The 12,148-nt window shown below is 33.2% G+C and overlaps 1 protein-coding gene across 1 annotated transcript in view; it reads left to right on the plus strand.

The window, feature by feature from the left end:
- Window positions 1–2,631: 2,631 nt before the first annotated feature.
- Window positions 2,632–12,148, plus strand: part of LOC141450303 (uncharacterized) — a 97,248-nt gene continuing 87,731 nt past the window's right edge. Inside the window, exon 1 of the mRNA XM_074120607.1 lies at window positions 2,632–2,819. The gene's annotated coding sequence lies outside the window, so the exon portion shown is untranslated. The remainder of the gene's footprint in view (window positions 2,820–12,148) is intronic.

A 12,148-nucleotide genomic window follows, 5' to 3' on the forward strand; every position in this document is an offset into this window, starting at 1 on the left:
GTAATAACGAAAACTTTTTAATTTTTAATATGTAATACATTAATACGATTTACAGTGTATTTTTACAAATACATTTCCATCACATCACTCCATGGAGGGAACGCTCTCTTTTTGACCGGCGGCAAGGGAGATTCTCCTACAATAATTTGTTTAGTTTTTTGTAATTTGCCGTTTTCCACTTTCTTCTAATTCTTCTCTGATTTCATATTGAAAGCCCTTCGTGAGTTGACAGTTTTTCTCACCTGCTAAGAAAGTGTTGATTAAGTGGCCCAGAGAACCTTTTTAATAAAAAGCAAAAATTTTAGCTTACTAACAAACGCACATTAAGGCTTAGACTTTAAATTGCAACTAAGTTCACAGGAAAATTATTATTTTTAGTTGTATACAAGGAGTGTACAATAAGCATTTGTCTAAAGTGCAGTCAGTTAAATATATAGTTCTGCTACATAATATTAATATTCATTATTAAGAGATCTCAAGTAGTCCGCAGATCGAGACTCCCACCTATACTTGAACCATCATCTTAGATAATAAGCTGCCTCACCAGTCGTTTCTAAAACACAACCTCATTCATTAAAAATGGCCAAATATAAGTTTTCATCCCTCCATCAAGAGGGAAATAATTAAATCCAGAATAAAAGCTAATTGGTAAATAACTAGGGAAATTTTGGAATTTTCTCGAAAACGGCTGGATCGAATTTTCTTTAAATATGTCTACTTCTCTTACATTTTTCAAAAGGTTTTTTCAGACTAATTATTTTTAAAGGAATGCGAAGAACAGTAGTACTGGCCAACTAACAATAATTTTTGTTATTCAAGAGTTTTTCAAATGTTTTCAAAAACGAAGGATTTTTAAGAAATAAATCGTACATGTTTTTATTAAATTGTGCTGGTTTAGAATTGAATTAGTTTTTTAGTTTTGTTACTTTATTATTCACATGTTAATTGATTTATTTATATTGTGAAACTAGGACATGAAGCGCATTAAAAAAAGTAATATTTCATTTTAAAAATAATTCATTACTAGCATTACTTTGCTTTTTTGAAAATGTGGTTAGGTCTGCAATGCAGGATAATGTAGCTAATTTAATCCGTCGCAGAGCGCTTTTTTTTCACTGAACTGTTCGCATATTCATCCATCATCAAGGGTTGATTAAGCAGCTTGATCAAGAGAACTTGACTTCAAATATGTTTCCGTCTCCCACTACACTTGCTCAATGACTGAGAGAATACGTAGTTTTGTGTTATTTAAAAATTATTGAATATTATATATCATTTTTGTAAAAAAATTGAAATAAATATGATAAAAGTATAGTAAGTATTTAAGGTTCTTTACGATTGGTGCACAGCTAATGTTTTTGAATTGTAAAGTAGCATTTATACTTTACATCACAAGGGGCACACTAATTCAAGCAGGATTTTTTTTTTAATTTAAAGAAATTTGACATTTTTCCTCGATTAACTAAAGAACTTGGAAAAACTTCTCTCCAAGTAAAAGTTTTTACTTGTATACCTAGAAGATGTAATCGCAAGACAGTTCAGAAACCAGCTCAAAAAAAAAAAAAAAAAATTAAGTTCTTAGTTCCACCTCGCGCTCAGTGTCACTACCCGTACGCTCTCCATAACCTCTGAAGATACAAACTCTGAAATGTATAAAAGCAATAAATCTGAACTTTTAGTTCATGGTCTGACGCAAATGAACATTGGAAGCATGACACGTTTAAACTAGTAAAACAAGTCAAATACTTCAATTGGAAATGTGAGTTAAATTGGAAAGAGTTTCGTTTAAAGTTAAGTAACAAATATTAAAACTTAATTAGCCTCTCTGGCTGCGGAAGCTTGGTGAACAGGACCCGCCCCTTGACCCAATATAAATTATAACCGATCCCTCGTCTAAGCTTTGATTTAATACGAAATTCCAACTTTCACTTCAAATTGAAACAAAATTTGAGGACATTTAAACACTATTCTATTGAAGATACCAAGAACCAATTCTGTCTGAAACAACAAGGCAGATATTGTACATTATTCACCACGCATGGGAGAACAAATTCTGGCGGGCGAGTCAGCTTTGCTGCAAGACAGCAACTTCTGCGTTTCGCTTAAAATAACAGATCATTTCTAAGAACTTGCTGAAAGGTCTAGTGCTGTCCTTACAACGTCGTCTGTAACTCAAACTAAACTAGCAAAGGCAGTTCCAGTTGTTTATTCTAGCACAGACTGGGTGAATCTCTCTAGCTTCGAAAGATGGCTTTAATCTTCCAGAATCGCACTCAGGAAAGAAATTTATAATTTTGGAAAACGTTTGCCATACTCAGAAGAATTTTGTTTGAAATTATCTTTATGTTGATTCTTATTATTTCTGGGGGATCAAAAAGTCCTTAAATTGGTTAAAAACCTTCAGTGAAACCGACTGAGTTTTAGTAAAAATTCCAAGTTCGAAGGAATTTTCAGAAGTGGAGTCAGAGAGGGTCCAGTGTGTCTTAAACAAGATTTTGTAAATTCCCAGTCACGATAGAGGATCGGCTACAATTAACAGATAAGGGAGTTTCGGTTTGAGTTAGTGGGACTCAAGAACAGGTGGCTAATGGGTGGGGGTTTGGACGAATGACGCAACGCTCAAGGCCTCAGAAACTTTAACTCCACATCAGTTAGCCGTGATGCTTGCCTAAGTGCATAGTGAGCCAAGTTACCGGGAGTACCTTCAGTATTTGTGTTATGGTTGTGTACGTCACTGTAACGCTAGTTCAGGAGATTGTCGATACCTGGTCTCACAATCATTTTGTTAGAATGCATTTTGGAATAACTAGAATTGGCTGGTAAAATATTCTCTATATATTTCAATGATTTATATAATTGATTTGTCTCTCAATTACTGTGTCTTTCTGTTGAAAAAAATTATGTTATCTTTTTATAAAAAAGTTAAAACATAAGATTTTAATTATTCAGTAAATTTATTATTGTTGTCAGTGTCTTTGCAGAAGCTCGTACGTTACACACTTAACTCCGATCAGCTTCTTTCTGTGAAGGAGTATTGTTTTTGTCAACTTAGTATAGCCGAATACAACTAACATTCATTCTCAAGGTGCGACATAAGATAAAGATTAGAAAAGGGACGGGACATATGCCCCATTGCACCGCAGCCGCAAGAGACTTATTGTGCCTTCCCATTTAGGTGCGATATAAGTCACCGGCTGTACTCGAAAAAGTTATATGTATAAATAAAAATAATTAATTTCCTTTTTTATCAAATAAGTAATATTTTAGGAATAATCATTCGGCACTGAACGCAATAACTATTTCATGTCCCTGTGAAGTTGTTGAAGTCATGAGGCGGTTAACTTGTAAACCAAGGGTTGTTGGGATTTGCTAAGTTAAATTTAGTTAGTGGCGTCTAAAACAAAACTTTATGCTTTAGGAGACTTCCGAAACAAGGAAGAAAAGGTAAAATCAATTGGCGGCTGGAGAAATGACGTAGAATGAAGCAGTCAATATTGTATTAAATTCAGCGAGCTTTGAAAGTTTTTCACTGTGGGGAGGAATGGAGCAGCAGTAATATGTCCAATTTTCAGAACTAGAAATCACAAAAGTTAGGGAAGTATTAGCTCAGTGATGGGCGCATTGGATTCCCAAGAGGACATCCCAGGTTCGAATCCAGCCAGCACGATCCCTTACTGTTTCTTTTTCTAGGAGCCTCCTACAGCTCGTTGTCCATCACCCTGAAAACAGTGGTTTCTGTAACGAGAGAACATTATCCGGAGGTCGGTATTGCACAGAAAAAAGCGCAATAACCGCCTTAATAAAGAAGTGCGTCCAGACTGGAACTGTTTCATGACACCACCTTAACTAAAGTAGTAATATGTTCCCATTCAAATTAGTTAATACAAATTCATAGCTGCAAAGAAAAGGAGAACCGCAGTATATTCAAATATGAGTCCAAGTCCAAATTCTGCAATTCAAATCGAATTTAGTGTGGATGAAGCCAGATTGTAGATTTCATTGGTAGAACCTTTTATGACTGGAGTTCGGTAATGGTTTTCTTGTACCCAAATAACCTACTGGTAGTTTCTAACGAGAATTTGACTGCGGAAAATTTTAGTATAATACAGCTAGTAACTGTTTCCTGCAAATTCTGCAGAAGAAACTAATAGCCCCGGACTTTAATCGCATTGGACAGACTCATCGTCACCACAAGCATATTGCGATTTTAATAACCTCCTTAGCGGCAAAACAGGTGATAACTCTGATTTGGAATACATGAAGCTCTGTGAACCGTTTTTTACGGAAGAAAACTTTTTTATTTGAAAATGTTCGAATGAAAAGTTTTAAGCCTTGACACTTTTTTTTGGGGGGGGGGGGTTTGGCATTGTCTTCCGCCATACAGCCAGCATCGTCTAGGTGTTTATCACTAGAATATCACTAGAATGGAGAGTTTCTTACTTATAAATACATTCGCTTCACACTTCCTAGCATTGGTGTAACAATTGTATAAATCATTATAATCTTTTCCAAGTAGTTTGTTAAAAACTGGAACAGAATTTTGGCCAAAATTTTAGTATCAAAACGCAATTTCGGAAAAGTTTAATGAAAAATTACTTTTGAGTTTTTGTCCCAATCGCTTTACTTTTTGTAGTTGACACTAAGGAAATGTAAAACTGTTGTTTTGCAACCAATGCAGATCGGGTGAATTTCTCCACCCAAGATTTTTGTTTTTTTTATCTAAGACATTAAGTAAAAATGTAATTAATGTTGTTATTTATCAATATTTTGGTAAGAATTTTGCCTTGTAAGCAATGTAAACAATTATTAATTGTTTACAAAATCAAATCTTAAGCGATTTTATATTTAGATTATCGCGGCCTTAATGCTGCCAAGGTTGTGGTAGACCTCTAAAGGATCTGATCAATAATTGCTGAATCAACACTCAAGCATTGGTGTTTAATTATCGGTTTAATAACCTGCCCTATGAAATCATGGCAGAGTTCGATTATACGAATGTGTCCAAGTTAGATAATTTTGATGCAAAATGAAGTGGAACACAACCATCTTAAATTAAGTATTACATCACAATAAAAAAATAAAAAAATTGTTAAGTACAGATTAATAAAAAATGTATTCATTTTTACTTAACGACTCACCAACCACAACAAACATAACATTTTTAGACCGTTCCCAATTCTTAATACCATAGATTATGTGATACCAATAAGACATTGTAATATGGGACTGATGACTAATTGGCATTAGAACCAAAGGAAAAAAAAAAGAGCTATGTTTTAGTCATAATACTTAATGAGATATGGAAAGTTAAATTATTAGGGTTTTATAAATCGTTCAAATTTCAATCCTTGATATCTCTCTTCCAAATGTTCAGATTTTAATGATTTCTTTACCAAATTGTACAGAACAGTATTCTCTATAAATTCAAATAAATTGCAATGTTCTAGCAATAATAGTAAATGAGTAATGGAAGGTTAAATTTTTGAGGGTTTGATTTTCCTTCAAATTTCAAACCTTTATATCTCTCTTCCTAATGTTCAGATTTTAATGATTTCTTTACCAAATTGTACAGAACAGTATTCTCTATAAATTCAAATAAATTGCAATGTTCTAGCAATAATAGTAAATGAGTAATGGAAGGTTAAATTTTTGAGGGTTTGATTTTCCTTCAAATTTCAAACCTTTATATCTCCCTTCCAATTGTTCAGATTTTAACGATTTCTTTACCAAATTGTTGAGAAAAGTATTCACTATACTCTGGTATAAATTGCATGTTCTAGCGATAATAGTTAAAGAGATATGGAAGGTTAAATTTTTAAGGGTTTGATTTTTCCTTCAATTTTTAAACCTTTATATCTCTCTTCCTTTTGCATAGATTTTAATGATTTCTTTATCTAATTGTAGAGGAAAGTATTCTCTATGATCTGATATAAATTGTATGTTCTAGCGATAATAATAATTGAGTAATAGAAAGTTACATTTTTGAGGGTTTCAATTTCCTTCAAATTTGAAACCTTCATTTCACTCTTCCTTTTGCGTAGATTTTAATGATTTCTTTACCCAATTGTAGAGGAAAGTATTCTCTATAATCTGAAATAAATTGTATGTTCTAGCGATAATAATAATTGAGTAATAGAAGGTTACATTTTTGAGGGTTTCAATTTCCTTCAAATTTCAAACCTTTATATCTCCCTTCCAATTGTTCAGATTTTAATGATTTCTTCTCCCAATTGTAGAGAAAAGTATTCTCTATAATCTGATATAAATTGCATGTTCTAGCGATAATAGAAAATCAGTAATGGAAGGTTAAATTTTTGAGGGTTTGATTTTTCCTTCAATTTTTAAACCATTATAATTCTCTTTCTTTTGCTTAGATTTTAATGATTTCTTTACCCAATTGTAGAGGAAAGTATTCTCTATAATCTGATATAAATTGTATGTTCTAGCGATAATAATAATTGAGTAATAGAAGGTTACATTTTTGAGGGTTTCAATTTCCTTCAAATTTGAAACCTCTATTTCACTCTTCCTTTTGCTTAGATTTTAATGATTTCTTTACCCAATTGTAGAGGAAAGTATTCTCTATAATCTGATATAAATTGTATGTTCTAGCGATAATAATAATTGAGTAATAGAAGGTTACATTTTTGAGGGTTTCAATTTCCTTCAAATTTGAAACCTCTATTTCACTCTTCCTTTTGCTTAGATTTTAATGATTTCTTTACCCAATTGTAGAGGAAAGTATTCTCTATAATCTGATATAAATTGTATGTTCTAGCGATAATAATAATTGAGTAATAGAAGGTTACATTTTTGAGGGTTTCAATTTCCTTCAAATTTGAAACCTTCATTTCACTCTTCCTTTTGCGTAGATTTTAATGATTTCTCTACCAAATTGTAGAGAAAAGTATTCTCTATAATCTGATATAAATTGTATGTTTTAGCGATAATAGTTAAAGAGAAATGGAAGGTTAAATTATTGCGGGCTTGCATTTTCTTCAAATTTCAAACTTTTATATCTCCCTTCCAATTGTTCAGATTTTAATGATTTCTATACCAAATTGTTGAGAAAAGCATTCACTATTCTCTGGTATAAATTGCATGTTCTAGCGATAATAGTTAAAGAGAAATGGAAGGTTAAATTTTTGCGGGCTTGCATTTTCTTCAAATTTCAAACTTTTATATCTCCCTTCCAATTGTTCAGATTTTAATGATTTCTTTACCAAATTGTTGAGAAAAGTATTCTCTATAATCTGATATAAATTGTGTGTTCTAGCGATAATAATAATTGTGTAATAGAAGATTACATTTTTGAGGGTTTCAATTTCCTTCAAATTTGAAACCTTTATATCCCTCTTCCTAATGTTCAGATTTTAATGATTTCTTTACCAAATTGTAGAGAAAAGTATTCTCTATAAACTGGTATAAATTGCAATGTTCTTGCCATGATAGTTAATGAGTTATGGAAGGTTAAATTTTGGTGGGTTTGCATTTCGTGGAATTTTCAAACCTTTTTATCTTTCTTTCTATTGGTTAGATTTTAATGATTTCTTTACCAATTTGTAGAGAAAAGTTAACTCTGTATGTGGTATAAATAAAAATTTTTTAGTGATAAAAGTTAATGAGATATGAAAGTTTAATTTTAGTAGGTTTTTTTGAATCGTTCAAATTTCAAACCTCTATACAGGTTGTATATCTCTTTTCGTATTGTTTATCTGCCTCCTGTATACTGAGGATTATCTGTAAATTACCTCAGTGTGCATATGTCTAGAGAGAAAGAAATTCTAATTATTAATATTCTTTTCTAATTCCAAGAGCAAGTTTTTTAATACTAGATAAATTTTCATGTCGAGATTTAGGTAATTAAATTTTCTATAAATTTAGATTTAGCGTCAAAAAGATAGTTGACTTTAATATTAGACATGCCACCATTTGTCTAAGTTAACTTACTGCTGAAGGAAGCATGAAGTTTCAGAGTTTAGAACTAATAAAATAGTCATTCCTTTAGAATATGTTTTAAACCAAAGTGATTTGCCTAGCATATGTTACGTCCAAGTTGAGATAAAACCATTTGGTGGTTTGCCTAGGAATTTACCGTGTATACGAAAAATCGATACCAGTAGAATGATATTCTTTCAAGCCGGAATTAAAACGCATCTTTAGCGAAAATTCAAATTCTTCTCTTTTCTTTAAATCTGGTTCAGATAAACTCTTTCTTCTTAGAGTGGTAAAAAAGGAAATCAGAAGTTGGCATTGATTCGTACAATAATAGGTTGCATTCTGATACCGTCCGTCGGGCTCCTCCTCTCTTATACGAATTAAAGTAAAAATGAATATGTCCAAAAACAGTAAATAATGACTTTGCTTTTATTTACAAAAACAATGAAACCATAATATTGGGTTATGACTCACAATGAAGTATAAAAGAAACGACAAATAACAGGTATAAAGCTTAAACAATGAAATCAAAGATAAGGTCTTTAAAGGCAATTGCACTGAAGTGATCGCCCAGCAGTTTATAAAAAAAAATAAAAATTGTTCAGTTCCTTTATATAGTAATTATTTGGAAGGTTAAAGTTGGGGCGTGTACTGTACTTTGAAGTAACATTTTATCTATTGTTTCCTTCTTAGATTCTTTTAAAACACCTGAACCATTGTAACAAAGTAATGTTAAGTAAATTACAAAATCAAACCGTGAAGGAGTAATCTCAGGAAGTGAGTAATATAACAATCAACTTGGAAGTAATCGCAAGATATTCTTTTGATTTGACAATTTAAAAATCAATAATTGAGAAAATTTCTAAGAAATCTGTTTACTCCTTCTTCTGCTAGCGAAAGGAAGTAATTTGTTGTATCGCGTTTATTAAATTTTAGCCAGAAATTCGTTGTGATGCACTCTGAAACCGTTTAGAATATCATAAAAGAGGAAACTAATCTCAGTAATCGTCTAAAGATTTGTTTGCAAAAATCCGTCCATTGAAAATGCGAGTTTATTAAATTTATTTTCCTGAATTTTTAAAATTAAGTGGCATGAGTTATTCTAAGCTACTTACATTAGTCACACATTATGACTAAATACCGTGTAACAATATATTCAGGGAGGATTGGACAGGATCTTCGGTGGCAATCTCTACTTGAAGCACTTCCTTCGCTCCTTTCTGAAGTAGACTTAGAAGCCCTGGTTTCTGTGTGATGTACGGAGGTATTCATTTTTAGCTAATAAGAGCGAACTCTTTTATCCATTGATGTACTTACATTGTCTCATGACACTGTGCGATTTCCACTTTTGCCTAACTAAACCTACTCAGGCCCATGCTTCCAATTGACTCACTCTGCAAGCTAGCGATCATCTGAGTAACCACCAAGCCTTGTTGAAATATCATAGTAAATTTAGAATTTATTATTTCCAGTATCATTCTGGAGACTTGAAAGCCACAAAAATATTGGACTCCCGTGAAAACTTCATGGGACTCCTCCCGGGCCAAGCGATCAATATCCTTTAGCTGAATGACATTTTCGACAGAGTTCCAAGCAGTTTAATAATAGCGGCCAGAATATTAAGGAAATACGGGATTTTTAGCCCCTAATGCCAGACATCTTACAATGTGTCGACTCAGTTATTGATCATCTTCCGACTTTTGTGACATGCTCTACATGAAAGATTTTGATTAGCCCAACTAGTGTGATCGAGAAGGTCCTAGCACCACTCACAATCGCTTAGGCTGTTCACGTTTCTAAGCCTCTTTGTCTGGAAAAAATTCTGTGAAATACTTGTCGAAGATTTTGCCAGCCATTCCTACAACAGGCAGTATCATGCATTGTTTCAGCGATTTCAGCCCGAGGCCCTAACCTCTTGGTTCAAAACTCTGCTTTAGCCTGAGCTCATTTTTGCTGTTCGTAAACAGACTGTAGAAGTGTAAGATATTTCAATGAAAAGAGCAAATGTCACGGTTGGATATGTAAAGTTGGCCGCCTGCAGCTCAGTTAATTTTCTAACATTAGCGATGCAAATATTGGATTAAGGTTTGTTCTTAATTTGGAAAGAAGCTAAAATTAATCAATGTTAAAGGTAAAGTGAAGGCAGCACGAAAATAAATCTGTGTTGCCATTTTGAAAAGCCCAGCAGGGGACTATATTATCTGATTTTAGAAAAACAAAATCAAAATTGTTCTCACGTATTTCAAAAAACAAGATTAATTAAGTTCCCAAGAATAGGTTACTTATTATATTAATTTGTTTTTTGTTTTCTTTTTAAATACCATATTACTTTCAGATTTGGTAGGACATAGATTTTGTTTGATGGAAGAATTCGTTTCGCAGTTTATGACTAATATTTTTGAAATAATTTATTATTAGTTTTGGTACCTTCATGACCTTACTTTTACATTCTATCACATCTTTCTCCCCCTCGATCTGTTATTGATGGAATTTGAAGCAGATAAGGAGGGACAAATAGTAAGAGTTCAATATAGAAATTAAAAAAAAAAAAAAAAAAGAAATTTTTAGCAGCAGCAAGGGAAAGTGAGGTAGGTGTTTACTCACCTGAAGTTTTGTCGAGTATTCTGGAATGCATTTCGGGTATAAACACAATTTTTAAAAGTTCACAATAAGACCATTACTTTCTACCTAGAAAGAAGAGAAGTTGTACCGTTTAGCACTAGCTTGTGTTGCTAGTGATAAATAGGGGGATGAATTATTAAACAAAAAATTGTAAAATGCAAGAATGTGGCAAGAATACAAAACGGAGGAAATGAGGTGGAGAGGTTATTTGTTCAAACTTTTGGTAACTAGGTCAGATGGGCAGGTATTCCTCGTCTAGATAATTACAGTGGTTGGCGCACTGCACCACAATATTTGTGTGAGGGTGTGCTGCCATTATCTGATAATGTGAGAGCAGCGAACTGCGCCGTTAGGTGTGATCTATTACCGGCTACCGGCTATCACGAAAACTCTCGCCTTGTTTGCGTGGCAGCCCTGTTTCTTATCGGCCAAGGCTTTTCCGTGTCCTTCTTTTAGTTCAACTAATATTACAACGTTTACTTAAAAGTTTACTATGAGATTAGCTGTTAAGTTGCTACGTTGAACAAACTAGAAAAAAAATCCTGAATATTTGCGAGAAAAGTTATTTGGTTTGATCGGTTAGGCAAGAGGAAGGAGTGGGCAGAAGGGTGCTTGAGAAGCCTAGAGTCTTCCGGGGAAGAAGAAAAAGATTATTTTCCAAGATACTAAGTTGAGGAAAGGTGATGGTGCTCCCGAACCCCTGACTGTAACGAATGCTAAAAAGATATCTTTCAATGGATTTCTTAACCTATTCATACTTGGCTTTCAGCAACCCCTTTCATCATTTCCCTGCTCTACTAGTAAGAAATTTTGATCGTGCAAATTTTAGATTTCGAGATTTCACTAGAAATATCTATTTTTGAAACCCCTCAGTCCTGGAAGGTGTTTCTCTCCTAAGTGGTTTCTTCTAAAAACCTATCTTCCACTAATTCATGTTCAAATCACCATTGTGAGTAAGGAATGTTTCTGCCAATAAATGGTCCCACACTGAAACCATTCCTTGAGTTTGGAATCATAATTCTGCTTCAGTATTAATTTCGTTAAAGTTCTGCAAATAAAGTATTTCATGATTCGTATCAAATTGTAGCCTTAATGAGCTGTCTGCACTACAGGGTGTGTAAGGAAAGTTCAAAGACATCAAGCTCCCTAACTTAATTTAACCTGAGTGTTGGTGTGCACTGTGCAGTTATGCTTTAGAATAAACTGTTTTGCGATTACTAAAATGTTTGGGCACACTTTTTCCTAGTTGTCGGTGGTAAAGATCGAAAAGTTCATTCTTGAAAAAATTTTGCGATGAATTACTCCTTCTCGAAAACGCATTGACTTCTCAAATTACCGTCTTACAATATCGGAATCGCCGTACGATCACGCTCCAGCTTTAGGTCACTATCTGAGGATTTCGACAGTAATTGCGTTTCGTATTACATACTTTAGAAGAAGCATAGGGAGCCTTCATAGTACAATCAATGCAAGTATATCATAGTTTTAAACTTCAGTCGTGTGTGGAAAAAAGCACAAGCTTTTGTACTACAAACAACATTGATTTTTGAACCGAACAATTTTACATCCAATGCTGAAATTCAATCCT

The sequence above is a fragment of the Rhodnius prolixus genome, unplaced genomic scaffold (assembly GCF_049639745.1).
Source record: "Rhodnius prolixus isolate KJV_2025 unplaced genomic scaffold, Rpr scaffold_2, whole genome shotgun sequence".
Lineage (NCBI taxonomy): Eukaryota > Metazoa > Arthropoda > Insecta > Hemiptera > Reduviidae > Rhodnius > Rhodnius prolixus.